Raw genomic sequence first — 27,314 nt, 5'->3', positions numbered from 1 at the left:
CTAATTATGTTTTCTACTACTCTGAACTTTAAGCTTTATCAATCCACCTTTCTCTATTTGTGTTATATTTCGTCCTCATACTCCATGGGTTAAAGGCTCTATGCACCAAAAATCACCCTTATATAGGATCATCTTTCTATGAAGAACACTTTTACCTGGTTATTGACTTTTCACAAGTGGGTACTATACAATGTGTTAATACACTTAGGTGTAGGTGTACTAAGATGGGCCAGTCACAGCGCACACAACCACAATTTGCATTTCCGTTGCGACACTGAAAATGGTTACAGCTGCAATATACTAATTTAAATGTTTGTTGCGTTGTCTTAGTGAGATCTCTAGAATTATACATTGCGAGAGTTGTGCGACATTGTTCTAATAATTAGCGGGAGTTGCTGCAGCAGAGGGGGCCCGAAGGATAACGTCTATACATGCAGGGGTGCAAGAATAGAATCAAAATAACATTGTTTTTGTTAAATGTAAACGTCATCTATACAATGCATTCTGTTCCATCTTCATATTATATATATATATATATATATATATATATATATATTACACACACACATATTATGAAAAAAATATTAGTCTGTATAGTATGCCTATGCAGTATACAGTACAGTAGTAAAATCAAATGAACACCTAGCGCACTTTCTTTTTACTTCAGCCTAGGCTACCAGTATGGTAACACAAAATAAATCATGCTGCTGCATTGCACACATTGGTGTAATGCAAATAAAATATTATTTTAAATTAAAACTAAATTATGTTCGCAGGGTTTTTTTAATTATTGGTATTAACTTGGCAGCCTAGACAATTAACATAAACTAGATCATGGTGCCGTATTGACAAGTTATGATACTTACAGGAGGACAGTCAATTCTCGTTAATATGAATTTCAAGGGATAAGCAACACATTTTGCATTATACCACTAATTTGTGCTATTATGAGTAGCCTCATGAGCCAAATATATACTGTCAGTTTTTATTTAAGTTAGTCAATGGTGCAGTGCTAAATTATAGACAATTATAAACCACCTGCACATTAATATAATAATATGTGTGTTTCCTATTCCTATACAGATGCTCAGAATGTGTGAAGTCTATTGCTCCCTGGTTTTAGGGAAAAATAGGTACTGTATTTCACTGTTCACCTCAAATACATTGAGCACAACTGTCAATGCATGAGAAAAGGCGGACTGGCAAATGCCAGCAACAATTGCGACTGTTTAAAACATGCTTTCAAAGGTTCTTAAAAAATGGATGCAATTGTAAGTGTCGCAATTGTCTGCAACTTTCGCACATCTCATTATAATATTTGAGAATCCTGATTTGCACTATATTCACCCCCTTTTTGCGAATTTATGCAGGAACCCCCATATTACATGTTCATCTGAGGCTGAACCCCAAAGAAAAGCTGCTGCTGCAAATGCAAATGCACTAACAGCATTGCGCTTGTTTAGTACATTTCACCCTCGACTTCTGACTCGTTTGCAACTGGTTTGTGACTATTGCAACAGGTGCAACACTTTAGTAAACCTACCCCTTAATATAACTCATTATTCCAAAGCTATTCTAATCTGGAATGTAAGGATGACACTTTTTTAATTAAAAAAAAAAATGTATTTAGTATTCAGAATAACGGTTCATAGCAAACATGTATTTTTTTTTTTTTTGTGCATATACAAATGATGGAATAACAATGGCTGCATTATAAGTCATTTGAGAATAAAGAAAGTACCAGGCAATTGAAAGATTATTGGTGTCTTAGTACAGTAGTTTGAGCTACAACACAATACTACTACATAACTAAAACACTGTACTACTTAAACATTTTCACTACAAAGATTAAAAGATTAAAGATTCAGAATGGTTCTTTCATTTTTCAAACCAATAGAAAGTTGTTTCCAACATGCTTTATACATGTGGTTTAATTAGAGTGTTTAATTCGTTTAAAGAGTTGAGGAAACGCAACTCAAACCACCAAAGAAGTAATGTTAATTCTCCTGATTTAAAATAAACATAAATTATAAATCATCACTAGGTCACAACACGCATGAGTTTCTGTGACATTTCTTATATTTTTAAAGTTGTATTTTATGGAATTTTACTTCTAGTTGAATTATGGCCCGTACTATAGTGTCTTGTTTGATACATACTAATGCCCACTGGGAGTAACTTAAAAAATAAATAAAAATAAATGGCTATGCACATACGTCTCAGAGCTTAAATCAATATTATCCTTTGAGCACTCAACACAGCTGTCTGAACATTGCTTGACTGCACCCAGGGTTAGGCTTACCATCATGGGCCAACAAGCTTTTTTCCTATTGGACCTTTGACCTTACGCTTCAATTCTATGACTGTCCAAAAAAAGAAATACAAAAAAATGGAATAGCTATTTTTAGCTTTTTAGGTTATTCTTTAAAAAAAAAAAAAAAAAATCGAAACATAAATGGAAGTCCCAAATACCATAAGCTTGTGCAGATACTGGCTCAATGGGTTCAAACAGATACAAAAAAAGCACTTCCCTGTGACTGTGGTTGGTGACCACAGCTCTTGCAGTTCTCTTTGCATCAGAAATCCCTGATCTATTGCAGAGGCATTGAAAATTCTGTTTAAATATATTGTAGCGTGCACAGGGGAAGGCAGCAGCAGGGCTGGTAGGTGACGTAATTACACACAAAGATATAAGCCCGATATACGCTCCTTGCAAAGGAGACGGCTTTTTTGTACAGCGGTATTGCCACTATGTTTTAGAGCGAGGGGTCCTGGGTTCGCGCCTGCCCTCCACCTGTGTGTGGATTGCCTCGCTCTGTGTGATGTGCCTGCCTGCGTTAACCTATTTCGCTACAATATTATAACATTATTACTATGGGCCCTATCATGCCTTAGTCTGTATAGGCAAATACTTGCAGGTGAGGCATTAATTTGGAAGACAAACCATTCTGAAAGGGGAGTTTTAAGATTGCAACGTTATTGGTTGTAAGAGTTACCTAAATCGTCCTTCCCTTTTGTCAGCACAAACCTGTTTAAGTACAGAAATACTACTAAGGGCTATTCACACTATAGCATTTATTAACTGTGTTTTCTATGGTAAAAATCAAACCTATGTAATGTAAAACTACCTTTCACACTTGAGCATAATCGCTGCGAAAAAAAGGGAAATTCTCTGAAAAAAAAAAAAAAAAAAAAAAAAAAATTATATATATATATATATATATATATATATATATATATATATATATCGAAATAGGTTCGATTTTTGGACGAAAAATGCCACAATCACCACACTGTCCTGTCCTAAATTTGGATAAAATCTGAAGGCAATATGGATCGGGTGCAAACTGCCACATGGTTATTGCTCCAAAGAGAAAGAAAGAGAAGAATGTAGATTCACCCTATAATAAAGAGCATCAGGAAACCCTTGGGGAGTACCATCGTCTTGTGCAAGAGCTGAAATATACTATATATATTTAATGTGTTCATTTAACATGTTGTATATATTTGTTGAAGCTGACACCCTGGGATCCTTCAAGAAGCTGCTTGATGAGATTCTGGGATCAATAAGCAACTAACAACCAAACGAGCAAGATGGGCCAAATGGCCTCCTGTTTGTAAACTTTATGTTCTTCTTAAATAATCTACCAAACGCAATCATTTCGATGCATCCTGGTGTTTTAATAAACAATACAGTAAACGCAGGTAGATGGTACTGTCAATGCAGATGTAACGTCAGACAGCACAGTGTTTACATTATTGGGGAAATAAATACACGTATTCTAACATATATGCTTGACATAAAAACGTTTTACAATTTAATTTACTGTAAATACAATACCACTTACCTGTGTATGCTACTGGATATAATTAGATACGTGATTTTGTTTTGTAGTTCAGTCTATATTCAATAATGGGCCGCGGTATCTCATGGCATGCACTTTCATTGAACGAAAACCTGTAGTTAAAACAGTGTGTTTATTTTAACATACCAATAGTGCTTACTTTCCAATTTCCTCATATTTTTCCAATAATTTCTGTTTGTATTCTTTATCAAGATATTTATTGTGCTGCTTATAAAGAACAAGGTATTCTGCACTGCTATAATTCAGACGTTCCCCCCATCTTGCCTGTGTGTGATAATAATATCACTGATATTTGATGCGTAAGTCTGAATACAAAAATGCGTAAAAAACGCCGCAAATAAACGCTATAGTGTGCATAGCACTTTAAGGAATGAATCACAGAGTGGTTCTCTTTTTCCAGTCCATTGTTTTTATGCAAGCATTATGAATGATCCAGTTTACAGTTGAGATCTAGGGTCTAAATGCAAAGTAAAAATCTCCCAAAAGTTTTCTTTGGTAATTGATGTAATATTCACTTTAATAGGGATGGGAATTTTAAACATTTAAATGTAACTCTAAAGAAGTGGTAAAACGTTTAATATGCTACACGTATAACCAGTCATGTGACAAATGTCACCAAACGCATATTTTTTTTTATGCATTAATTTTAGTAATTTATCATCATTACTCCGTCGCGTATGAGACTGCTCTAGTGCAACAGTAAGGGCGGATATTATAAAAAGGAAGGGGTTTGGCAATTGCCTCCAAGTAGCTTTTCTAATTGGTGCAACAGAAAGATTGACACTTGGGTGGGTTTTATTCTCGGTCGATCTGGCGCTTCATTGGTGCACTGTGTGTGTGTTTATGCCTGTAGTAGGCGTGGTTTAGTATCAATTCCACGGCGGGATTAAATAACGTTAATGACAAGAGTTTTTTTTTTTTTTTTTTTTTTTGTCTGAGTTTGTTCTATATTTAAAATGGCATCTCTAAACAAAGGAAGACGTTTGGAAGTATTTTGAGGAACCGGACGAGAAAACCGTGGTATGTAAATAATTATGCCAAACACAATTTCCGTACCACAAAAACACAAGTTCAATGCTGCACAGTTTGAAATGAAAACATTCAGAATTATTGTGGACGGAGCTACTAATGGCAATAAAAAGCAAACATCTATAAGTTACCACATTTGCTATATATTTGTCCAAACAGGGCGTGATCACGTTATCCCCTATGAGAGGACAGTGCGTGTGAATCATGAATGCAACAGTTTTGAAATCGATGTAAGATTATCCCAATACTGTGCCGACCCATAAACAATAACACATATGCAGCGCCATTTGTGCCCAAACTATCCGGCCGTTAGTTTGTCAATTTGTTTGTCAATTCGCGAATTGGTCAATTTGTCCAGCAATTCGTCCATAAATGTGTCAATTCATACAGTAATTCATAAACGTATTTGTTAATTCATTCATTAATTTGTCAATTCATTAATACGATGTATGGACCTGCAAATTTCCAATCAACTAGACAAACTTCCCAACAACCAGACAAACTTCCAACTGTCAATCTCGCACTGTGCCGAACACTGCAAACTTTCTAGCCAATGGGAGCACACACTAATATTTCAATCAATGAAAATCCAGCCACTCAAAACTGCTTCAGCCAATAATATTTAGAAGGGCGTTTCAAAAGATATTCTATTTAACAAGATACTTGACTCCGCTGAGTTTCAGTGGAGACTTCCGTCTCACTGCACGCAAAGCATTGTGGTATATAGAGAGTTAGACAAAAAAATTCTATGGAGAGTTAATGCAGGCATAAAAAATGTTGCTGTTTTTTTTATTTAGGGTTTATTACCTTAGAAAATACTAACCAGAGCTGTCAGTATAAGAATGTAATATAAAAAGTGTGTGTGTGTGTGTATGTAGATATGTTTTAAACGTTTTAACGCTGACATTGCAAAGAGTTTAAATGTTCATAAAAATTTACCAAAAGCACACCCCTATTTAACGTTTTTAAATACAATGAATATGCATGCATTTGTTGCAGGCCAAATCTTAGCAATCCAACACTATATTCTATACTATACTATATATAGTCAATTATCATTAAAACCAACAGTCCTAGCTAAAGCCCCTGGCAAGTCACGTATTGTAAATCTCACATAATACAAATTCACTTAATGTGAATTTCCCGTTTGTACAAATTATTTTACTATCGTATTTTCAGTAAAATGCACAGTACTTTTAATGTATAATACTTTTCACTGTACTGTAATTGAAATTTGATTTCAGTGTTACAGTATGCATTTGGCTTAGGCTCGTAATAAGAATTAGCTATAAGACCATTTTTTGCTGCTCCCTTGAAATTTGTACACGGCTTAAGGGCTTTTGTCTGAAACGTACTGAAATAAAAAATAACTTTTCAAACCTACATAGCACATGCATTTTTATGTTTGTTTGTCTCATTATCAACTGAAATTTCTAGCTTAAGGGAATGCTATATGCAGGCTGAAATTGAATTAGCATATATATATATATAGAGTTGTATGTTTACTATGCCATGGCTTGTTTTCTTAAATCATAATTTATTACTGTTTCTGCACTCACAGATATTTGGCATGTTTAATAAAGCCAATATGTTATGTGTTATTGGGATGTTTTTATTGGGACGTTCTGAGCTGGGGGGGGAGCAGTTTAAAAATGATCCCTTGAGTTGCACTACACAATGTTTTTTTGTTTGTTTGTTTTGTTTTCCTAGTTCCATTATTTTCTACTTAGAAATAGCTCTACTTTTTGTTACTGAGATGGAGTTACTGGCCAATAGTGGTTCCTTTGTAAATGTTGAGATTGACTAAACATTTTAAGGTGCACATATTTATCAATGGATCATTGCTGGTTTCAAAGAACCTGATTTGCACTAATCTCTGACCTGTTAATCCAAGATTAGCAGTAATTGTTGCCTGTGAACCCAGCCTACCGTATATAGTCTTAAAATGTAATTAACTCCAAAAGGTTGTAACATTGAGTGCTCCACATAGTTTGCCCTTCAGAAACAATTTAAAGTAATTACTAGATATGTATATAGAACCTTTTATCCACAAATGGCATATGAAAATGTAGTTATTGTCTCTGTGGCTGTATCTGATAAATGGGACTTCCTAATTCATTTTTGTTCTGTAGTCTTTTTTTCCTGCTGACATTCAAAGGTCATGTTATTCTTTTAAAGGCAAGTATTGTTGTCACAGTTGTGCAGCTGCCTGTATTTATTTTCCTCTCATAGGGAATGAATGATGAAGACATCAGACGTCTCCCCCTTATCTCAATATAAATCATACATTTCTAGTGCGTACTGGGACCGTGCCTGTGCTGTAAGTAATGGTAGCTTTGGCTGGGTAGTAAAACCTTTGGGAGAGGACAAGTCATGCTGCAATGAGCACGTCAAGAAGCAAGTTTAAGGCTCCTTGTTTTCATTGGTCTGCTGTAATGCTGAAGGATTCCTTGCCATAAATTCACTGAGAGAAGATGGCTTCCACGATTCACTGCGCTTGCAAATCATGTGGCTGTCAAGCATCACATTTTGCATGAAATGGGATTTGAGGTTAGTTAATCTTGATGGAGAACACCACCAGGTAGAGTAATAATGAACACATAAAAGAACATCCAAAACCAGGCCACATGTTCATTCTTTTCTTTGAAAGATGTGAGAGCTTGTATTAAGAAAAGTTAACTCATAATAAAATATTATGGTTACTGTACCTCACGGAGGTATTTGACTTTTATTGTACCTTGATATACTCAAAGTAGATCAATCATGTACTGTACTTCTGCACTTGACCCAGTAGGAATTTTAATTGCCAAAACTCCACTTGCATGCTCTTAAAATTGTATTACAGTAAAACCTCAATTATCCAAACTTATTGGGATAAACCACAGAAATGTATCACACAACCTATTTAACTTTAAATACACTGCATACAGTACTGCACTGTACTGTAAATACCACAGATTCAGGGCTAAATAACATATTTTCTATGACAACCTGACAGAAGAGTACTGCACACAACAAAACAGGATAATCAAGGTTTTACAGTATAATATATTCTCTTAATTTGGATAATATGTACAAATTGTTAGATATTCCAACAAATGTATATATTCATATATTAGTTAATGTGTTGTGTCATTTGCTGGATCTGATTTCAAATCTCTTAACTGCAACGAGAACTGCAGACAAAATACAAGTCATAAAGTATGAGTAAAAACAGGTAACAGTTTTCCAAGTGACACTATTCTGCCAGTAACTCAGTCAATGTGTCTTACTTGGTTGCTAAAAAACATTTAGTTTCTTCCTTTTTTTTTAACCAATAGCTGGTGTTATTGTGTTGCTGCCAGATGCTTCCACTGTCACAGCAGATATCTCACATTGTTTTAATGAACATCTAAGACATGCGCCTCACAAGATGTACCCTATAAATATATTGCCTAATTGGCATATTGTATGTCCCTTGCAAATGTTATTTTTTAAAAATAAATAAATAAATAAATAAATAAATAAAGTGTATTTCTGCCAGCTAAGTTATTATTCACAGAACACTGGGTAACACATATCGTTTTGAGTTTCGTTTAACTACCCACAGTGCTAATGAGAGTCCATACCAAATTTCACCACAATTACAAGAGCAACTGCAAGTTTTCTAGATATATCTTCAAAAAGGTAAATGTGACTGGGTTGCAGAATTAAAACACCAATATCTCAAACATTATTAGTCACTTCGGTGTCAAGTATTGCTGTTTATTGTACTGGACAGGTTGCATACAGCTCTGTTGAATGATGCATTCCCTTATCCAGACATCTGAGCTGCACAAATGATGGCTCCTGAAAATCCTGTGCAGCAGACTAAGTTCAGCCTCTTCTGCTTCACTCACTTATATTTCTGGCTGACAACAGTAGAGAAACTGGAGCTATCTCTTCTTTAATCAAAGCTCCACAGTTCTCTCCAACGGCGCTAACCCATTCCCTAAGAGATATCATAATCTACTCTGTAATGTGATCTTAATCATTTAAATGTCACACTGGAATACTGGATAAGCCTGTCTTCAGCACTGATAAAAGTAGAAGTCGCATTAAATAAATGGTCTGGGTTCTATGTCTTCGAGAGGCAAAAAAAGCCCACTTGTTTAATATCTCTATTGTTTTGATTAAATACTGGTGATTACAATGCTTTATCATACATAGGACCCAACATTTTCTTTGTTCTCTTAATTTACACAGCAAAAGGACTTGCAATAAATCACATGGACCATGAATGGCGTGAAGAGCACAGTTTGTGCTTTCCTCCACAAATCATTATGGAAGTTGGGTCAAATCACAGAAAAGATTTGGGTCAAAATGTAAAATGAATCCCTAGAGGGTGTTAGATGTAACTAAAGGCTTAGTTAACAGTTTTTTTTTTTGTTTGTTTTTGTTTTTTTTACTTCAAATCAGCATTTGCATGTTTTTGTTTAGTAACAAGGAAACAGTTTCACAAAATTTTGCCCTAATACTTGTGAGTTCCTGTATAGAAGCATGCAATACCCCAATTCATCATAAATTGTTTTGTAATCCTTACTGGAAATGCAATTTATAATTGTGTGATCAATTTCTCATATGAGGGAAAATAATCACGTTTAATAATTGGGCATTTATATGATCATGAGCACAAGAACATTTTAATGCAATGTGAATTAGGGTTTGTGGAATATATTAGTGAAAAGAAAGACTGTATACTGTACAGGGATACTGTAATTCTATACACGAAACATACAAGCAAAACATAAGAATAACCAGTAGTCTGTGCTGTTGTACCAGAAATCCTTACTGCTACAGCTGACCCACTTTAATTCATGAGATAAATTATGTCTGCATCCTCTGCTGCTAAGTCTTAGTAACAGTATTAGGCTCATTCATTTGACAACAGATTTATATGAGCTGCAGTTCAAGATGCATAGTTTTACACTAACAATATAAAAGCTGCTTTTTTTATAAGATTTGAAAGTGAATTTAATTTTTCAATCATTTTGTTTTAAATCAGCATCACCCGTTGAGTGTAATACAAGATTCTACTGCACATTAGTCTTGTAGTTTTGAAAAGCAGAATTATTTTATCTGCTGTCTCACCCCAACATACCAGGTACAATTATTAGACATTCCACACCTTCACGGATTCCAAGGCCACTGGATGGTGGATGCAATATTAATCCTAAATACCTGGGGAACTGCTTTAATATAAGGCTTAGAATTTATTTGGGCCTGAGGTAGCTGAATCTTTCCAAGTGTATTGATCAATGCAGGTGCCAAAACCATAATAATTTAACTTGACAAAAGAAAACACTTTGGATTTAGACTCCACTCTCAATCTTACTGACCTGGAAGTAAGTTGTATTGTTATTGTTTTTTTATTTGTACTGTATTTATTTTTTGGGGGAGTGGTTGGGTACACGTTGGAATTCTTGGGTTTGTTGTGTTTAATTTAAGCAACACATGCCAGAAACAGTCGATTTTGACAGAAATCATTATTTACAATGCCAAAATGTTACTTCCAGAAGTGAAAAATGATGTTACTTCTGCTGCCAGAACTTTATTGCATTTTTATCAATCTAGTGCTTGACCTAGTTTTAAAACAAGGCAGCACAAACCATATGGAAACAATAGAACATACAGTATTTGCATCAAACTCATAGATATTTAAAGACTAGAAAACAGTTTTACTTATTGAGAAAAAATAAGTCTATAAGCCAGTAAAGGAGAGTGATTATGCTTTATGTGATTCTTTTTTAACTTTAGAAAATAATTTAGCCTTCTCTTGGATACATAATGACTATGACTATTATTATTATTATTATTATTGAAATATTGCATTTACAGTGCTCAGGCAAATACAACAATGTACTTGTTGTGTAAACCTCAGTTCAAAAACACTAGCAACACCATTGAAAGAACCTTTTTGAGAAACATCAGGTACATTGTTTAAACCTCCCTAAATCCAAGGATTAAAGCCTGTTTTAGAGTTCAAACAGTGATTGCTGTTTTAGTTTAGTGCTTATTGGAAGAGAAGCAGCCATCAAGACCATGTGCCCCAGAAAAAAATTCAATTAAAATACATTTAACAATGAAATGTAGCGAAGTCCTGAATTACTAGCTACCTTTCCTATAAAAATAATAAACTCTTAAATGTTGAAGGTAAATTTGGATTGGATAAATAGATGATTATTTAGGTTCCTTTTTTAAAATCTCTTGGATGTTTGCACTACATTGCACATTACAGAAGCTGAATAGCTGCAAGCAATCTCTGCCTTGTGACAAAACCACAAAGCAGTTATGAAGAAAGCTAGGCTGTTTCCAAAACTAATGGGTAAACCAGGGTCACAGCTATAAAGTTGTGTGCTTTTAGAATACCAATTCCCAAATGTCCCTTCACTTTCACATAGCATCAAGACATGCAGCTGGAAGTTTGGCTTCATGGGTTCTCAAGAACAACAAGCTACCTCCTGCAGTTACAAATTAAACGCTAAAGCATGTAAAAGTTGAGGTATTATTTAGAACTGATTTCATTCTACTGTAGCACCTCAAAAAGCACTTTGGTTATATTGGTATACTCATTTTCAGTGTTCAGTGGGGCACCAATGTTTTTTGTTTGTTTGATTTTTAATATGTACTGTAGCATCTGTGTTTTTCTTTATGCTGAGAGGGTTTTTTATGTACCATGGCCCTGCAATATACTTAAACAAATAAACTGTCGCAAGGAAATGTCTCCGACAGATGCACCCTGGAATAAAGCCGACAAAGTTGCCATGCCCCTGGCGGAATGGGAAGTGAGCTTTTCTGGAGGGGACAAGTTGGCCAGCTCATAGGCAGTCCTGACCGTGTCTGCTATCTACTTAGACAAGGCTTGTCCATGGGACTTTGCCCCACAGCAGACAAAAAAATTGGACTGCCTCCAACTTTTCGTCCTGTCAAAATAGTAGGGCAGGGCTTGCACTGGCCAGAGCTTATGGAGTTGCCGCTCTCTGTTAGACTGGAAAGTAGGTGGATGGAAAGCCTCCAATTCCACAGGTGACATGGAATGCCGACATCATCTTCGGCAAAAAGACAGCATTGGTACAGAGCGTAACCTTTGTCCTGGCCTCTGTAAAAATAAAGCAGGCTTTCGCTATCGGGAATGTCTGCATCTCACTCACCTGCTTTGTGGAGGTGATAGCGAACAAGAAAGCTGCTTTGAATGATAAAAAATTCAGCTCAGCTGAATGCAATGGCTCAAATGGAGACTTTATGAGTGCATTACTACCTACATTTAGCCTCCAGCGAGGAACAGTCCTTCATAGGTGTCCGAAGCCGCCAAGTCCCTTTCAAAAAATGCCCTGCCAAGAAGTGAGCTCCTGGGGAGATGAGTCAATCTTAACATAGCAAGCTGAAATTGCTGCAAGACTGTGTCACAAGCTCTGCGAGCAGCTTTGGCATACATTTTCAGGATTCGGGTCTTTTAGAGGTAAATACCCATTCGGTAGTGGTTACATTTCATACTTGAATGGAAACTGATTTTCTTTTGTTTCTAATTGTTTTAATGTTCTGTATCTGTTTCTGATTATCTTGTAATAGTTGTGATTCTGTTTTATCTGCCACTTTCTTGACCAGGTCTCCCCTGTTAAAAAAATCAAGGTTGTAGGATATATATACATATAAGATTAAGATTTTATCTGGCCCACGCACCAGTTACTTTGTTACTATGTAATTTTGGATTGCAAAAACAAAGAAAGGATTTGTCCAAGGGACTTGTCTGAGGGGCATAATCAGGCACAGCAAACGTTGTAAATCGCTTGTGGAATCAGTAAAACAAACAATACAGTCCGGAGATTTTGGGTCCAGGACTGGATGACAGCCCATCAAACATGATAAATAAATGCTATAAATCCTAGCCCACTGCAATCTATTTTGCCAGTTACAGGATGTTCAACACTTGATAAAGGTGTGTACAAATTACAAACAATCTCAGCAAAAAGAGTATCTTCTTTCATCATGTAACTGATAAACAAAGATTTTTTTAAAATAAAAATAAATACATTGCTGAAATTTAAGTTACTTGTTAGTTTTCTATTGTCGGTTGTGTGTGTCCATTCGCTACCCTGTGCTAGTGTTTACTCTTTTCAAACCTGTGCCCCATCTTCAAAATCGTTCAGGAGAACATGACAATGAGGCCACTCCCTTAATTTGTGTCCAACATCTTTCGAAAGCGCCGGCATAAAAACTGGGCTAAACATGGTCCTAAAGTCCTTTCACAGGACAAAGTCTGATTGTGCATGTCTGCGCCCACCTCGCACCCCATAAATCAGGCCTTGGTGTTAGTGCCTTGCCCTGTGATTAAAATTGGGCCCTTTGTGTATAACCTTTGGTTTTCAAAATATATTTGTAAAATTTTCAATGATGCATTCTTGTTTTCCAACAATTTCGCTTCAGCAATTTATATATTGTACGTAAATCAATAGGCTAATAATGTAAATGTAATTTAGGAAAATCATTACGAATCGATACAAAATGAAGCACACATGGGTCAACAAAGAAATTCTACATTAACCAACCATCCATTTAACTTTGGAAAATGTCCTGTACCTTTATGAACCAATGGGGACATAATCTACCTACTGGAAACTACAGAACAAAATACACCCTTTCCTTATACATTATTTAGAAGTACAGTCGGCACCACCAAATCGGGATACCGATAATCGGGATTTCTGCTTAAATAGAACATAACTCTGGGAGACTGTTCTTCCCAATGTTATTTATGTCATTTAATCGGGATATCACTTTGTTTAATTGGGATACAGCATTTTCAAATGATGAACAGACAGGTTTGCTTGGCAGGCTGCTGTTGCAAAGAAGGTTGAAGTGTCAACATCGCAGGCGCTTCACCTTGTGATAAGATGTGATTTCATTCTTTTTCATTTCATGTAGAAATAAAAACAGTGATTAATTTTGTTTAGAAATAAAAAAATGACTCATTTTCAATCATGTATTTAACATTTAATCATAATGTGATGCGATTTTAATTATTTTTCTTTTCATTTAGAAACAAAAAAGTGTGACTAAGGTCATCTCAGTGCCTCTCGTTTAATTGGGACAGCCGCTTATTCTAGATATTTTTACTTCTCCCGAGACGTCCCGATAAAGCGACACTGACTGTACTTACAGTATCTGTAATTGGGGTGTTGTATTTTTTAAAGGAATGCTGACAAGAACACTTTGAATATCCTTTTATGCTAAAGACCCACATGGTGACAAACCCTAACTTAGTGTGCAACAGACTCCTATATTGAGAAGAAAACTGATGAATCCACATATCTTGCTTCATTGCCCAATTATGTAAAAGCACAGCCAGGTAAGATCAATGGTGATGCTGTTGCCTCATCTAGTTCTGCCTTTGTGATCTAAAAAAATTGATGGCGTGGAGGCATTGCCTCCTACAGCGAACAACTGACAGTTACCAACCAGGCTAAGAAAAATATAACCACAGAAACATGTTAAAAAGGCACATTAACGTACGATTAACAAGGTTTTTATAGTAATTTTCTAACACCTAATTAGATTTTAAAAACATGCACGATCATCATTGTACTCAAAAATCACCGCTTATGACTACTGTTTTCTTAGGCATCAACCAAATAGTTTATAGATCAACAAAATTGTGTGTCTTTTTTATTGACCCATGGCATGAGTGATATAGCTCACCTATCACTATTATAATAGCTGAACTTAAAGGTAAATTTCAGCTATAATAATAATTATATGAGCAGCCGATTGCTAAATAGCACAGTATTACGTTAACTCCCACCCTGGTCTATTTACATTTTTCTTAAATGTAGAATTCAGTCCTTGTTTCTTCTGACAATGTATGACACGCTCATTAACAGTCAGTTTCAATTCTATCACAATACAATTCTGACAGACAGGATTGGACATTGGTTCATTCCTTTTTCTTTTCACACATTGCTGTGGAACAACCATCCAAGAGATATGGGGAAATGTGTACAGCTAGTAATTGAGGGAGATCTTCAGACTGTCTCCAAATTGAAAGGGACTGTCAGAAAGTTGTCTTAATTGAGAGTTCATCTTCATATGGAGATGGACACAGTGATCTAGTTTATTGTAATTTAATCCATTGGTAGTCAGGGCTCGCATTCTAACCAATGCCTGTGTTTTATTCAAACTTCACTGACCGTTGCGATTGCACTTGTCCCCGGTGTTGTTGAAATGTCCTTGCATATCCCTGGTTAATATGGGGGAAAGACATTGAGGTAGATGATTATTGACTGTGTTTACCACAACTGTTTTTTTTTAAAATATTTTCCCATAATGCACTATTTTGTCACACCATTTGTTTTTTGATAAAAAGTGGAACAACCAGAAGGGGTTCCTGACCATTTTGGCTTGATAAACAGCATACTATACTATTCCCAAGGTCATATAGTAGGTGCAACTCAAAAATGCATCATACTGTGACAACACAAAGGAATCACATTCCAAAAGCCAGACTTGTCTTAACACAGGCTTGACAGAACTTATTAAAAATATTTGTGCAGTTATAATAACATTTAAAGAATCACTGTTCCCTGACATTTTAAAATCTATAAAAGTAATTATTACCTTTATTATTCTCCATACAAATATAGCAATAAGGTTTTTGCTTTCTTTCATGTAACTCTTTCACACTTATGAACAGGAATCAATCAGCATCTTGACATGTAATCGACCAGACATAAAGTCCTAATAAACTTTAAATTGTGTCTTACCTTTATGTTGTTTGAAGTGTTAGCAGTGGGACAGTTCAATAAAAAGTAAAACCTATATTTTTTTTTTCTTAACATGTTTATGGATTTGTAAGGATCAGTGGTATAGACATATTTTCTGAATATTTTACAGTATAGCTGCATTGTATTTCATAAAAGCCCATTGGCCGTTACCAGCACTGTCAGTGCTAGTTATGTATTTGACATACATGAGCTTCTAAATCACAATTTACAATGAGACCAAAAAAAAAACACCACAAAAACAAAAACCACCAACTAACATACATTCAGTTATTCGTGTGCATTGGTCTCCTACAAATCTATACTCAAGGGCCACATATATCAAGGCAGGATTGTGCAGAAGACACAGTCTCCCCCTCCCCTACACCCTCCAAACAATACAAATCAAAATAAAATACCCTTTTAAAAAGATAAAGGTATCCCCAGTGCTGAAACTAAAGAGCATCTGCCATTCAAACAAGGTTGCATTCAAAGTAAATTCAAGTAGTTTGTTTTATCATAAGGGCCATCAGGGGCTAATAGCAGGTGCCTAGGGAGGCTATTGTGGCCCCCGGTCACTAGACTGGTGGATTGCTCTTTTGTAGAAAAGCTTCCTTTCTCTATTTAATGACAGAGACTGAGTGGCAGATTCTTACAGTACACTGGTGATGCTTTATCCATTGTCAGTGAGATAGCATAAATCATAATGAAACCCAAGCCTTAAGTAATTGCTATTTCAGCGTGCCACTGTTCAGAGGCTATGGGGGAGATTTAAGTGTATGAAGTATTTGGGAAATCACCATCTCTTCTTGGATTGATAAAAGAACACAAATAGCCTCAGCAAAAAAAAAAAAAAAAAAAAAAAAAAGAAACTATTGATCTTCTGCTTATAATTTAAGTACTAGAAAATATGAGAGTGCACAGTATCATACTTGCAAAATACATCCATCCATATCTTTTAGACAAATCAGCAATATGAAGACATTGTCAGAAACTAGGAAAGATGATCCTGATTGCTAATGGTGCTTAATTCTTAAAGACACTCCCTTCCCATGTATTGACTTTTGTTACCCTTTTATGAATCAATATCACTTTTTGTTACTATACAAAACTTGCAAGAGCAACATATAATTACAAAAGGCAAACTCAATATCTAAGACGGACTGCACATATTATTTGTAAACACAGACATTTTCATTATCCCTAATGGGGATGCAAGCATGCAGTCAGCAAAAAAAGAAACTCTGATGATACAAACCCTAAAATGGCTCCATCAGCGACAATGTTGCATTCGATTTTGCCAATTGACAGTTCAACATTGAGGCAGTGATACTGAAGCCAGATAGCCAGAGTAAACTCTTGTAATTGTTATGAAAATCAATTCAGCCCCCTTGAGGTGAACGGTCTCGATGACCCATATCACTTCCAAAAAATACGATTTTCAACTCTTAAGTGGCAAGTGCTTTAAAAGCAAACCATGCCATCCAACCATGCTTATCGCTGTTTTGACCTTTCTGCTCCCTCCTATCTCCAGACTATCATTTCTCACTACACCCCCTCTCGACCCCTCCGCTCCTCCACTACCGGCAGATTAACTGTATTCCCCCGCCGCTCCCCAGCTTCCAGAGCCCGCTCCTTCTCCACCCTTGCCCCTCAGTGGTGGAACGACCTACCCATGGATATCAGGACTGCTCAGTCCTTGACCACCTTCCGGCGCCTCCTCAAGACACACCTGTTCAGACAGCATCTGTAAACCTCATCATAACTCTTGATTATACTTGACTATATGTAGGGTTACCATATGGCTCCAGATTAACCGGACGCTTTGAGACAGACCGGGATTTCAAAATTCCCCCTAAATTGAAAGAAATTCACGTATAAATGAGCTCCACCTTTGCTGAGATTAATCCTGCTGTGGTGGAATTGCTTGGGCGCAGCAAACAAGTCGCACTGATCAGCTGCTTCTGATCAGATCTTAATGAACGAATAGCTAATTTATCGATGGAGCAACGAGATGATGATGCGATTGTATTTGCAGAATAATATGGCCGATTGAATTTTAACAAACAGAAAAAAATAGCGACTGGCTGCAATTCATTCTTAGTTTAATACAATTATTTGACGCGCATGCGGGTATTTAAGCACCATTCTTAATTGTAGCTAAGGATGGTTCATTTACACCTTCATTTATTTCAATTTAGGGGCAAGTTTGAAATCCCGTTCTGTCTCACAGCGTCCGGTTAATCTGGAGCCACATGGTAATCCTACTATATGGCACCCACTTGTACCAGTATTTGCATCTTCTTGTACTTGCACTGAACTGTTCCATACCTTGCCCTACTCTACTACTGTTCTTAATTATAACTACTTCCTGTATCTTGAACTTGATTTTACTCTTATAGGTATCCAATTCACGTTTCTTGTAATTGCTCTCATTTGAACTCATTCTCATCCATTTATCGTACTTACTATGTGCTCTTACTGGACTTCACTCGTATACGCAAATATTTTTAATATAACTTAACTGTTCTTAGTCGAACTCAATCTTACATGTAATTATGTACTGTATTCTTTATTTTTCTTGTAGCAGGGGGATTGCCCTGCATGTGTATTTAGTGTTGATATCATTTGTATGGGGAAATGGGTTTATTTTTTATCGTTTTGTGAGTTGATTTGTTTGATTGAATTATTGTTTACAGACGGACGCTCGATTGAGACTTGCTGCCTGCTAGGCTTGGTTGAGGGGAAGGGCAGCAGGTGATTGGCTGGGCTGGACCTCAATCAGCAGGTGGGCGGGTCTTGATCGAGTGTCCGTCAGGTTAAAGACATCCGCGGGAGATGGTTCAGGCCTGCTGCAAGGCCTGTCGTTTCCACGGCACCTTTGATTTATAGTTTGTGCTATTGTGTTTTATTTTGCACTTTTTGTACAGTTTGATGTACTAGTCCTCTGTGCGTTACCATCGCTGGTAACGTCACAAGACCACCTTTATTTTACTTTCGTTTTTTGCTTGTTTGTGAACAAAACCTGCGCGCCTGTACCGGCGTTTGACAACATCACGTCCGTCTCTCTGTATGCTTGAACAGCGGCTACCCACACGCGTGACACGAGGAAGACCCGGTCACATTTCTCTTATCTGAATTTGATCTTTTTTGCTTCTGCTTTTATTGCACTTTACAACTGCTCTTATCTGTAATATGATACTCTGTAATGTGATATTCTATAATGTGTTATTTTATAACGTGATAATTTGTAATGTGATACTTTGTACCGTGATATTTTCTAACAATTTTAAGTCACCCTGGATAAGGGTGTCTGCTAAGAAATAACTAATTAATAATAATAATAATAATAATAATGCCAACATTACATATAGCTATGAGAGGGTACATCTAAATTCAAAACATATAGTATGTAGTATTTTATCAATTCAATAAGTACAACTCAGATCGGTTGCAAGCATCATACACTGGTAAGGGGCAGTAAAAAACAAATACAATTACATTTGAAGCTACTTACTCCTTAAAAGGAATGCTAACCAAGGTTTTAAAATCCAAATTACCACCTTTTTTATTATTACCCTTTTTATCTGTTGAATATGTTTTGGTTCTTTGCTTGTATTTTATAGTTCAAGTTGGGAATATACAGATATACTAAATGCTGCTTTCTGGCACCCATCACTTGAAATGATTAAAACAGTTAATTACACATTGTTGTTATTACTCACAGTGGATAGAGGAATGCAATCCATATCACATTTTAAGCTTCATTTAAATATAACCTTCTCAGTTACACAATGTAATTTATTTTCTGGGGTTGATTAACTAAGTTTGTAATTGTTCTAATAATGCCATGTAGGATAATTGTTTAACATTTTACACGACTTATCTATGAATATCTATTCCTAATTTATAATTCTATAACTATGTTAAGAGAGCACAATGGTACAGCAGTTAGTTAAATAAAGCTTCGCTATGAAATTGAAGGTTTCAATACAGCTACAGACCCAGTTAAAAAGATGAAGTGGTTGCATACATTATGTGCTTTGGAATGTCATTACTGTCAACTCAACACATTGATTAAGAAGTAAGAAATACTATGTAGTGCATAAGCATAATTTAGGAATTGTAATAATTAGAATTAACACCCACCCCTTGAGTTTATTCAGTGAATGATTTCGATATTTTCTGTTTTCCTCTGGATACAATCACTTAAATGTGAGATTGGAGGTTGTATAGTATTTCATATAGTATTGCAATTCAAATTTCTGAGAAAAAAATCTAAACATTAAAAATGCCTGAATATGAAACATTTGGGAAACTTCTATTTCTGCTCTTACAAACTGATGCCACTGACATTGATAAATTCTAAGGCTGTCGAGTATCCAAAAGAGGTTCTTTTTCACAGAGACCTGGACAGGAAACTGCATTATGAATAATGAACACCTAATAATAAGGTAACACAGGAGTGTGTCAAGATGTGTTAGATCCCAGCTCATGATTAAGGGTCATTACCGGTACTTTAACTTGTATAAGCAATCTGCAAGAAGCCGTGGGTAGCTCAGGTTTTTTAAGAGATTATCTAGTTTCCCCAAAACAGTGTTGTGATGTTTAAGACAATTTATCTAAATCAAAGAACAATATTTTAATAGTAATGCAATAAATATATCATTACATTTTAAAATATGCAAATAGCAGAAATATATATATATATATATATATATATATATATTATATATATATATATATATATATAATTTCCCACTTATTTAAAATAAAGAAAGAAATAAAGAAACAGTAGGACACTTTAGTGTTACTTGCTATACCTCTATGGATTTAACAAGACTGATCTTACAAAAATACTACTACTACTAATACAAAATGTATCTTCTATTAAACCAAAAATAAAAACCATGCTTGTAGTACTTCATTTCTCAAAAGTGATTGCTGCAAGACATTAAAATAAAACGATCTGTCAGTACTGTAGCTCACTGCTGTGGTGGAGGCTGTTCATTTTAATGTTTACTTAATTCTGATTTGAGGGACAACTGCACTAATGGAATTAAAATAACACCAATATAAATAAGAATAATGGATGCTTCATTTGACAAGCACAAATATATATATATATATATATATATATATATACACACACACACACACACACACACACACACACACACCTTAAAAGTATTATTTATTATTATTATTATTATTATTATTATTAACACAAACCCCTAGGATTATAGACGGCTCTGCAGATTCATTAGCTAGAGCTTAGTATACAAATGCAAAATGAGAAATGTTTGAAACAAATGTTGCTCTATAACAAAGGGTTCCTTTTCCTCTGAGCACCCATTTGGTTGTGGAAGCACTTCACAAAATATGGGAGCTATATTTAATGAACACGAGAAGCCACAGGAAGTACAAAATCAATAGTGACTTGCTCTTAAAGCTGTAAACGTTCAGGCGTTGATGCTCTTACAAGTATCAAGGGAGTAATGTTAAAACTGTACAATGCATTAGTAAGACCTCATCTAGAATATTGTGTTCATTCTGATCACCTCACTACAAAAAGGATATTGCTGCTCTAGAAAGAGTGCAAAGAAGAGCTACCAGAATTATTCCGGGTTTGAAAGGCATGTCATATGCAGACAGGCTCAAAGAATTGAATATATTCAGTCTTGAACAAAGAAGACTACGCGATGATCTGATTCAAGCATTCAAAATTCTAAAAGGTTTTGACAATGTCGACCCAGGGGACTTTTTCAACCTGAAAAAAGAAAAAAGGACCAGGGGTCACAAATGGAGATTCGATGAAGGGGCATTTAGAACAGAAAATTGGAGGTACTTTTTTACACAGAGAATTGTGAGGGTCTGGAACCAACTCCCCAGTAATGTTGTTGAAGCTGACACCCTGGGATCCTTCAAGAAGCTGCTTGATGAGATTCTGGGATCAATAAGCTACTAACAACCAAACGAGCAAGATGGGCTGAATGGCCTCCTCTCATTTGTGAACCTTCTTATGTTCTTAACAACCAAACAAGTAAGATGGGCCGAATGGCCTCCTCCCCTTGGTAAACTTTCTTATGTTCTTATAACATGGTATACTCACATTTTTATTTGTGTGTTAGTTATTTTTTTTAATTGAACCGCTTTTCAACTAGCACAACATATCCAGTATTTATTATACAGATTATTTATTCTGATCTTCAGACTTGATCTAATGCACTGTAACACCCTTAAAGAGCCAGTATCATAGTTTAACCATGAATGCCAAGAATGATCAATATTCAAAATAGTGTTGTAATTGACAGTCTTAAGCCAGAAACCTATTGAGGGAAACATAGCCATATCCATTCCACCTTGGTAGTGAGTGGATCATATTTGGGGTACCCCTGCACTTCTGAAACAAACTGCTTATTAAAATATTTTGGATATTTTTAAAGACAAGTATCTATTCTGTGATACCAAGATAGTTCATGAGCAAGTAGCCTATGTGAGGTTATCAGGAAACAGTCTTCCCCATCCTAGTTGTACTGCTTTCCTAGAAAATGGAAAACCTTGTGGGTACCATTATACTTGTAAGATATCTTGGTCACTAAAATTGTCAATTATCTAATCGGAGATACCAATGAATTCAGTAAGCAATGTATCTGTACTGTATATTGGTAAGTTTCAGACAAGGCTAAGTTATAAACAGACAGTTATAGTAATCCTCTCACAAGGAGACACAATAGAGGGGATGGAGACATGGAACTAAATATCCATCTTTGGATCTATAGTATCTAGATTCCTCCTTTTGAGAATTTAAAAAATCTAATTTAACATTTGAATTTGTATTTTACATGAAGATTCTAGGAAGTTGTGTAAATATGAATGTAGAAATGTATATGCACAGGTGTTAAAGTACAGAAAACAGCCACTGCTTGTAATAATCAAACAATATGCTCAGTAGACAGATCCCGTCACACTCCTCTAACACCCAGACTATGTTTCTGATAAATAAACTATCTGTCTAGCTGCTTAAGGACTTACTTGTATGTATAATTAATGAGTGCAAATGCCAATAATGTTGAATAATCCTTTGTGTTCCCTATCATTACTTTGAAGAATGATGGGAACATACAAAACTAGAATTATTTAACAAGGGGGAGGTGTGTGTGCGTGCGTGCGTGCGTGCGTATGGGTCTACAACATGCATACAAACGGAGGGCACTCCAACTTTAAAGCAACAATGAATTTTCACAAATACACATACACCCACACAAGGGAATAGATAACTGTGGCTAGCAGAAACGTAAATACATCCTGTGACCAGGAGAATTATATTGATCCATTAGATGTAAAACTAATGGACCAAAGCTTGGTAGGCAATACTGAACCAACAAGGGTACAATATAAATCTGACAAATGAAATAAAGCCAGAGGTACAAGTTGTCAGACCTGACAGGAGACTGACTAGTCTGTGAAAGGCAAAAAAAAAAAAAAATATATATATATATATATATATATATATATATATATATATATATATATATATATACACACACACACACACTGAATATATAAACATTTGAAACTATTATCATATTTTCATAGCAAAAGTAGAATACAATAATATTTTAGACCAAGTAATTGAACAGATTACATATTTTAAAAGTAACTTCTTGGTTATACAGAAGCCATTTAAACTATTTGCAATTCATGTATATTTACACATTGACTCTGTCATCCTGTGTTTGTCTGTAAACCAGCTTTCACTTAAGTTGTATCAACATTAGTTAATGGCTTACAATCAATACCGTCTCAAAGTTAAACAAAGCATTCATTTTTTTGCATTTTCTTGCTGGTGTTCAAGTTCTTGTTTCTATTTCCTGTTTTTCTTCAGGACACTGCTGACCCTGGGGGTATTCCAAGCTTAGCTGTAGGCAAGGCTGGCTTGAAGATTCTTAGTGCCACTTTAAATAACTAGAAACAGGATGATGGATAGCTGTGGGGCTACCTAAGTGTTTGTTTTATTAATTTAATTTGTACATAAACATTCCACTGAATGTGGCTGTCATAAATCAGACCTAGGAAAACAGACCTTGGCACTTGAAAGGTTTACTTCCTAGCAATTTTTAACTCACTAAAGTATAATATTCTCTCCAAAGTATGTCTGCTGGAAAGAGCCAGACACATTTCTTATTTACTTTATTTATTTCAAGTGACTGAAAAAGTTGATATACAGTAGGTTGACATGAAAGATGATGTCGGTTATGCTTGAGTGCCCTGAGCTGAAAGCCAAGTGCAGTACTGTTGTTTTAAATCAGTAAAATACAGTTAAGTAGAGGGTTACGTTATTGCTACCAGTAAGAACTCTGCACAATTTATATATATATATATATATATCATATATAAATTCATGAAAAAGCATTTTAGAAATAGTATACAGTAAAAGTGACATGATATCCCAACGCTGTTTGGCTGGTAACTCTATTCCTGATGTTTCAAAGACTTCTACCTGTACTGACTTCTGAATCTATCTGCCTAGGACTATGCTTCATTGGTTAGAACATCAAAGTATAATCATTCACTGCTGCTGTATTTTGCCCCATGGCAAGAACAAGGCATAGGTCAAACACTCTGCTAGCAATACCTGTGCCTGACGGATATAAAAATGACACCAATTAACACAACCTAATACCTGAGCTATTAATGTTATTTAATTATTCAATGTAATGCATGTGATCATTTATTTCCATTTTGCTGTGCCCAAGGACAAGTTGTTAAACAACTGCTGAGAAGATTTTGCTTGGAGCTACCGCTTGCCATGCCACAGATCACATGTTGGTCACAGTGGGTTGGAATACACGAGTCTCTTTAAAACATTTCTAATGGCAACAGTCTAATAAGGCTATCTCAACTTTAAGGACCCATTTCTATTAAAAAAACACTATCGACACATATGCCATGAATGAATTAACATGGAAATCTAGGAGACAGGGCAATCTATTTTAAACATTGGCAATGGCATATCTTAATACCGCTAAAAAATAATTTCAATAAAACTTTGACGAAGTATGCAGTGCTTGAGTACTTAAATATGATTTTTTATAAATTCACACCCTTATGGAAACTATCCAAGCAGGAAATCTATTTTGAGGTGTTATTATTGATGACATAGTTCATTTAAATGCCATCTACATACATACATATATCTACATATCCATACCTTCAAAAACAATCATACTGTATTCTAAAGAAACTAAGTCACGTAGACAAAGAATTCAGCTAGTGTCTTCGTTAGTGTAAACATTTATTTATTTTACTTTTGAAAATTGTTATTAGCTGTATTGGGCCAGAGATTTTTAAAACAAAAATGTTATAGTTGATACCTTTTATTGGACCAACATAGAAGTTGAAAATATGCAAGCATTGAAGACCATATATTGTAAGTCAGAGGAGGCTACTTAGGCCAGAGTTACATGAGCAATTATTATATTCAATTCTAATTTACAACAAAAAATTGACAACTAAATTGCTGTTGCTAAATCTGCCATACTTACACTGGGAAAGTGAACATTATTTTAGAAAAACAGCTACTTGTAATAATTCTGGAAAGACACAAAATACTAAGTTCAGAGGTTCTTCGGTTTGTCTTTTACCTCCACTGGTGATTTCCTGAAAATACTTGCCAATTCCTTAAATTAGTCATGTTTTCTATTGCAGTCTATATATTCTGCTCATCAGACATCCCATAAATGTTTTCATGAAAAAAATCCAATAATTGCAAAGTTTACTCATGCATCCACTTCTCTGTAGCCATACTTCCTATTTACAAAATTGAGAGTGAAATCGGGAGATTAGAAAATGCAATATCATTGGCTGAATACACACAGTATATAGAAAAATTGTCAACTTAATTGGTGAAAATAGAGCAGTGGTCTATTCTAGCAACTTGACTGCCAATCAAAAGTGTGTTGACAGTGGTCAATTTTTATTGTCAATTTGAGTTGCTAGAAAAAATTGCTTAACCTTAATGCACCCTTAAAATCTGCCTCCTCTCTGTGTCAAGTCACCACTGCTTTGTGGTAAGAGTGAATTTAAGATTAAATACTGTAAATGATTACCATACATTTTAAAAAGGAATTACAGTAGAACAGGATGCAGTTGGTTAAGTACAGTTATTATGAAAAAAGCCCCCTTAAAAAAGTACCCTCTGTAAATTTTGCAACTTTCCCGTTGTTATAAAATGCATTTACCATACTGTAGTTTACTATGGTTGCCATGTTGTTGAATGTGCTTTATGATACCTCTCTAGATTTTACAATGCTTACCATGTTTTCACTTAAGCGATAGTGCCCGTCAGTGAAGGCGCTATTGTCTGATAGTTGACCGTGACTGGAGTCATGAATACTGAGCCGATAGTGATGGTGCTAATGAAAGTCAAAGTCAACTACCACATGGTAGTCTTCATCGAGAGGGCGCTATCACTACTAAAAAACGATTTCTCATTTTCTTAAAAAAAAAAAAAAAAAAAAAAAAAAAGTAAAAGTAAAACCAGGACAAGCTGTGATTGGCTGATACAGCAGTTGCGGGTATAGGACTGGTTGCTTTTGTCAGTACAAAGTATTGATTGGCTGGTTTTGGAGGATAATAAAATACATTTGGATCAATAGTGTCTTTGTTTAGTATTTGCTGTCCCATAGCTGTGAACTGAAATTTCATTACGGCAAGTCAAAATGAAAAAGCCGGTACTTGTGAGGATTGACTTAAGTTTGATTCAGAGTTGATACTGTGATGTTCCAGAAGGCATCTACTGTTTGATAGAAGCCTGCTAGAGCTACAAGCTGACTGGCTGATGGTCCTGAATCATTTTCTAATATTCTTTATCACAATTTGCTACACTGTTGCTATGGTAAACTTATATACACACAGTAGTACCAGACTATATATATATATATATATATATATATATATATATATATATATATATATATATATATATATATGCCTGAGATTATCTTATAGCCACTCTAAGAACCTAAAACCATTATACTTGACCTGAAATTACACATTGGCAGTCCAAGATGTTTAAATTAAAGCCTTACTGAATTTTTAGAGTTTATAGATTTAACTTGTACTGCGGGTACATTAGTATCACAAATCTCAAATATCTATTTGACAAAAAACAAAAAAAAAAAATTGTATTCAGTTCCATTTTGAAAACAAGGGGTTAAATTCTCATGCATATTTCTTTAATATACAATACTACCATATCTATATGTAATAGTAGCTTTGGCAAACGTTGTATACCAGATGTTACCTATAAATAATAAATGTAAATAATATTTTCAATAAATTAACAATGAACCTCTACATTTGGTAATTAAAAGACACAACATACATTGCCCTGTAGTCTTAAAATAATAAATACACCCTGAGATAATGGTAGGTAAAAACTGTTGCACATTTTGACATTAATACTGATAAATGATGTGCCTGTAGACCAACATCAAAAAGACCAATGACCAATAGGGAATCGTTCATCACATTTGTAGATGCATGGTTGCTGAAGCTTACAATAAAAGAGAAACCACCTCCAGCCCTGCTAAAAATGACAGAAAATGTCATGACGGAGCACTTTCATAGAACAAACATGAAA

The 27,314-nt window shown here is 35.3% G+C and overlaps 1 protein-coding gene across 26 annotated transcripts in view; it reads right to left on the bottom strand.

The window, feature by feature from the left end:
* The window catches only part of LOC117421380 (receptor-type tyrosine-protein phosphatase delta-like), a 607,967-nt gene that overhangs the window by 443,866 nt on the left and 136,787 nt on the right, over positions 1-27,314 (bottom strand). The gene's annotated exons all lie outside the window — the stretch shown is intronic.

Source organism: Acipenser ruthenus, chromosome 1 (genome assembly GCF_902713425.1).
Source record: "Acipenser ruthenus chromosome 1, fAciRut3.2 maternal haplotype, whole genome shotgun sequence".
Taxonomy (NCBI): domain Eukaryota; kingdom Metazoa; phylum Chordata; class Actinopteri; order Acipenseriformes; family Acipenseridae; genus Acipenser; species Acipenser ruthenus.
The sequence above is the reverse complement of the archived record's forward strand: the minus strand, read 5'-3'. Positions and strand labels throughout refer to the sequence as shown.